Genomic DNA, 6000 nt, shown 5'->3' on the forward strand with positions numbered 1-6000 from the left:
CTGATTCCAACCACGTAGAGCCAGGAACATTGTTCCTTGCAGGAACAGTCATTCTCTTTGAGACAGGCACACAAAGGAGCAGTAGCAGTCTGCTGTGAAGCTACTTGGAGTGAAATGAGGATGTAACAATAGAGATAAATGGAGACAGAGAAAAAAGTCCCTACCCAAAAGGTAGACTAACACTGGGCAGGCAGTACCTCTAGCTAGAAGTAGAGTGTCTGAGGATCTGTTTCTTTTTTTTTTTTTAATTATTATTATTTATTTATTTATTTATTTATTTATTTAAGTTTGGCACTGCTTTATGTAGCTTATCATGCCAACAAAGTATTTGATTTGAATTTTATCAGGCACCACATGCTGACACAATTAAATCTAATTAGCAAATCCCTCTGCTTCTAAGCATCCAGTCCAGAAAGATTTTACCTTCTAATCTTAAACTAACTCAAATTATTTCAGCCAATGTAGCTTTGATCGTACCCTGGTAATATTTACGGAAATTCAATTTGCACAGTTTCAAGCACATTTTCAATAAGCACCTGCCCAACACTTCATGAAGATTTTGTGAGACCCACATTAACCATAGACCATCGAGTCAACTAAATAGCTCTGTCAGAAACTGCCAGACAAATTCTATAAAAAAAAAAATAAATAAAATAAAATAAAATAAAATAAAATAAAATGAAGTTATGTTCTCCCTGGGCACTCTGTTCTTCCCAGAGGACTGGTTGCAACTGCTAAGGACATGTAGGGCTTCACAGAGCAAATATCAAACCTTAGACTTCCTCGGCAAGTAGTACAGCTAGCAGTGCATGCCACAGAGCTGGGGCACACTGCAAGAGGACAGGAAATGCCTCTGCAGACCCTGGCTTTCATGTTTTGTTCCCTACAGAGTGCTCAAGTACTACTGCCTGAAAATGACAGAAGTGCAAGTCACAAAGGTCATGGAGTCAACAGCTAGAAGCAAAGCAAGTTGCAAGAGAGAGATGTATACTAAATATTTATAAAAATAGCCTTGTGTGATATTACAAATGTTCACATGTATTTATTTAAAACCAGGCAAAGATTCAAATTTGGCTCTACTTTGTGAACAGTGGTGAACACAAGGTAACACATCAGGTACATACCACTGTTTATTATGGTTTCTTCTTCCACAAAAAAAATAATATATATAAATATATATATATATTTATTTTTTTTTTTGGAAGAAGAAACCATAATCTATTTTATCTGAACTGGCTTGTAGCTATGTAATTTTCATCCACCATAGCCAGATATGAAGTAAGTAACTCAACTTCACTGCTTAGGTTTGATAAAAGGAGAAGACATAATTATAGGAGATCAATTGTATAGCATATTCAATACTTTTACTAGTACAAACATATCTACTTAATAATCAGTTGACTTAGCAGGTTTTTAAATTAAATATTAAAATGAAATTTATGGCTCTGGAATATGAGAACAAAAAGCACCATAACAAAAGGCACAAATCAGATCAAGACTACATCTTCGTAAGTGGCACTGGGCAGAGGAAACTTAAAAATTTGATAAATACAGGATTAAAAATGTAGAAACATATTTCCCCTTAATCATCAGAGTGAATAATCTCCTGACTTGGCCATATTAAAGAACTGAATTAAACATATTTGACGTCACAAACAAAGACTTTTAAAATTGTATTTATAATACTGACCATGAACTCAGGCCTAAATGTAACATGAAAGAAGTAAGTTCCTGCAATGAATATTTTAGTAGATAAAATCTTTGCCTTTGTAACTGTTTGCACATGCCTTGAGTTTATTTCCAGAACTGACTCCTAACTAAAATTCTGTGTTAACACAAAATTTATTTTTTATTTCACCACGAAAGTCATGGTATTTTGTTATTGACATACTTGTTTGATGTGTAGAAAGCTCAAAATGGTTTTCAAGAGAGTGTCAGAAGAGAGGTAAAATAATATTTTATAAAAACTACATCCACAAAAAAAAAATCCTAATATTTACTACATAAAGGAAAAATCAGCATAATCCTTTTTCTCATTCTTGATATAGCTTTTGTCCTAAGACTGCAGCATCAGTTTGTAATGCCTGTAACAGTACGCAGATTATTGTTTTATATGTTGGAAAGTTTTAACCTTGAAGTATTATGATACCTTATTGTCTAGCAATAAATTATTCTCTTCTTGTATGATGCTTAAGTTGTAAAGCAAGAAAAATTAAAAGCTAACAAACACAAACTGACATTTACTCTTGTTTTTCACTAGAGAGATGAAATTTTCAACATTTTTTAATTTTAATTTTAATTTTTATTTTTTTAATGAACAGACTCAATAATTCTAGGAGGGGGCAGAATTTATATAGTATATAGAAAATTACTATAATTCTAAGAATTGTTTTGTTGTACTTATTTAACTTTCACAGCACACTCAGAAGTAGTCAATGGACACTCCAGGTTTATGAGCTGCAGTTTGAAAACCACTATTGAATATAGAGCATAAGAAATTAAAATAATTAATTTCATTACAGTAGTCAGAAGAGGAAAAAAAATCTACATAAACGTACCCTTAACTCCACAAGTATTAAGGGAAATAAAAGCTTTTTTCAAGTAATAAAGTTTTCATTCCTACTCACAAACAACATTCCATCAATTCCAACTGCCCTTTTGCCCCTTGAATTGAATCTATTTGGGCAATACCTTTGTTAGAAAAGACTCAATAGCATTTCTCATTTAAAAAAGAGATCCTGAGACCTCCTTATTGATGACATTTTATGACATTTATGTCATAATCATTTCCCTCCATTTTATGACAAGGGAACAAGCCTGACCTCTGCACTTGCCTTGAACCCGAGTCTCCAAAATTCAAGGACAGGGCCATGATCCCTGAGGTTTTCCAGCTGGACGGATTCCCATTGGACTCAGAAGTTCCCACAGTCTGTGTGTGCATCTGTGCCCTAAACATTCACTACAATGGGATCTAGACACATGCTGTCCCCCCACATCTAGCTCTGTGGCAGTGCAGGACTAGGGGTCACATTGCAGGGCATTCTACCTTGTTTTCCAATCATAACTTTCACTTTCAGATTATTTGAAGAGTTCTAGTTCCTCTAATAGACATTTACCTTAAAAAGGTCTTAGGCACAGGGGAAACCACTGACTATCTCATCAGACATTTCACAACCTGCAAAAAATTTTGTTTCTTGTTGTTGTTGTTGTTGTTCCTACCTGGCACAGCAGTTTTAGTAGGTCTTTTTCTGCTCTTCCTAACCCAGTAAAATAACTCTTGATGCTGTGACACCAGAAGAGAGGAAACGAAGCCAGGGACTGAAAGTCATTACCATAAATTATAATATGCTTCCTTCCCTTGAGGTCTTAATTAAAAGCAGTAAAAGGTACTAAGGAAAAAAAAAAAAAAAAGAAAAAAAAGAAAAAAAAAAGAGGATGACTGAAAATATATCAGTGGAAATATTTAAAGCTGAACTTTATATTTGGTCTTGCTTTCCTATTCCCAGGGTTGCCACAGACTTCAAAGAAATCCTGCCATCTAATATTGCTGAAGAGTGTTTTATAAACATTTATATTTACCTAATCGCCTGCCTATTCTTACCTCCTCCCACACAATTAGAATAGTATGTTCCTTTGTTCATAATTTCTTGCTTCTTGTGCTACAAAATCTACTTTAAACATGTCTGAAAAAAAAAATACAATGGACAGATAGATAAAATATTTCCAAATCCAAACAATGCACATCATGAACAGTGTCTTGTTCAGAGGCCAACCACACTGAAATTAGGAGGGCAAACTAACAGAAAACAGAAAACATTTATTGCTTAGAGCTTGCTAGGAAGTGTTGAAGCCCTGGCTGGGTTCTAGAGAGAGTTCTTCAAAGCCTGGTCCTTGTGGGACAATGAGTTCTCAAGTTTTCATGAGATTTTCTTTATAAACTTTTTCTCACCAGCTATATACTCAGTTTTTCTTTTTCTGTCTCTTCTCTTCCACCCCCACCCCTACCCCCCCCCTTATTATTATTTTTTTTCCCCCACTGTTTGGTGCCAATGACTTCACCTTCCTCTTCATTCTTTCAGACTTACAGCCTGAACATCATCTTCAATTCAGATCTTTTCCTAGGTCTTTACATCCAGAAAGGTATCTTTCTTCCATACATCTCCAAGACACTGGGTCTTTTGATCTCTCTTTCTGTATCTAGGATCCTATCTCATATTAGAAACATGTTTCTCTTAAACCTCACTCTGCCCATACCTGTTCAAAACAGTGCGTCAAAGATCATTTTCCTTCTCTCACAGGCCTTCAAACTGGCCCTCTGTCCTTCTGATCACAGAGGATATTTTTACTTGGAAGAATCTCACTAGCTATGCCAGTACTGTAGGATCCATGACATCCAAAGTCTAAATGCATGCTCCACATATATTTTGGATGAATGACACGAGGTAATTTTGGATGTTCACAAACTCTGAGATTTGACTGTGACTTACTCCCTTTGAGTTTTTCTTCATGCCTCTCCTCCATTCCACAGTCCTCATGCTTATTGTATCCCATAGAATCATTAAGGTTGGAAAAGATCTTCAAGATCATCTGGTCCAACAGTCCCCCTACCACCAATATAACCCACTAAACCATATCGCTAAGTACAACCAACCTTTCCTTAAACACCAGCAGGGACAGTGACTCCACCACCTCCCTGGGCAACCAATTACAATGCCTGACTACTCTTTCTGAGAAGAAATTTCTCCTAATTTCCAACCTGAACCTTTCACTATCAAAGATCAACCTGTGCTTCTATTCCCCCACAGGTCTGCCTTGTTTGCTTACCAAGTTTCCACACTAACAGCTTTGAGCTACTCCTAGGCTTCTCCTAAACTGCAGGAGGAACTACCTGTACACACTTCAGAAAATTTCACCTTTCAGTCCTTAAAAATGTCTCTCCTTACAACATTTACACAAGTATTGCTGAATGCTAAACCTAGCAATTAATAGTCTGAGAACACCACCTATTACAGCAAGAAAACACTGATTCTCCGGTTCCTTTTTACTGTTTGTACCTACAGGTTTCTCCAGCTGGTCCTTAGACAATATATTTACAGTAGCAGTGACTTTGTTTTAAGTATTTTTATGAAGATTTTACTAAAGAAGATTTCTTTTTCCCTTGGTTTGAGGCTAAATTTGTTCAAGTCTGATAGCTTTTAAAAATACCTTTTTATGCTAGACTTTAAAGATGATATCTGGAGACAAAATATCCCTAAATAATTGATATTTTAGGAATAGAGGTGGATTATGGGGCTCACTGATGAAGGTTAGAATTAAGGAACAACAGTAAAATCTATCCTTAAATAACATGAAACCTTTTCTACAATATCTAGTTTGGGGGAGAGGGCCCAAGCCCATGAAGCATATGGCCAGCATTCAGACAGAAGGCAGGTCCAAGCCTAACTCAATCTGAGGTGGTAATAGCTTTTTTTGTCCTTACAGATTCTGAGTTCTGATTGCGCGAATGATCTCTTTTCATGTCTAAAATTCACTGAAAGTATGAATGGGGTCACTTTGGACTCAAGCCTATATTATTTCTCATCAGTTCAAGGCGCGTGTTCCCTGCCTAAGGTCTGCAGCAAAACACTTTTTTTTTTAATTTTTTTTTTTTTTATATTTATATTATACAGCCACTTTCACATCAAGAGAGGAAGAATTTTTCTCCTCGGCATTTACTACCCACTAATAATAGATATCTGTAATAATCATTATTTGCTTTTGGTAACAAGCTGGCTATTCACAACACCAGTATTATTATATTTCCTTCAAAATGCTAGAGAATCTAATGTGTCATTTAAAATTCTAATTCAATATAGATTAAGGTATAAAAATTTATCAACCACATATCTAAATTGAATCTCTGTCCCCTAAATCTACTGTGACTAGATCTTAATCCTGAAGAAAGCTTGTGATCTCTGCAGAACTCCACCTTTTGTAGTTTACAGAGATCCTCAGAAGGCC

General features: G+C 35.6%; 1 long non-coding RNA gene across 1 annotated transcript in view; it reads left to right on the top strand.

Annotated features, from left to right (window-relative positions):
- LOC121066292 overlaps positions 1 to 5556 on the top strand; it is a 26271-nt gene extending 20715 nt beyond the window's left edge. The window contains exon 3 of the long non-coding RNA XR_005817639.1: positions 5482 to 5556. This is a non-coding gene — a long non-coding RNA (uncharacterized LOC121066292). The remainder of the gene's footprint in view (positions 1 to 5481) is intronic.
- The last annotated feature ends 444 nt before the right edge of the window (positions 5557 to 6000 follow it).

Source organism: Cygnus olor, chromosome 2 (assembly GCF_009769625.2).
Source record: "Cygnus olor isolate bCygOlo1 chromosome 2, bCygOlo1.pri.v2, whole genome shotgun sequence".
Taxonomy (NCBI): Eukaryota; Metazoa; Chordata; class Aves; order Anseriformes; family Anatidae; genus Cygnus; species Cygnus olor.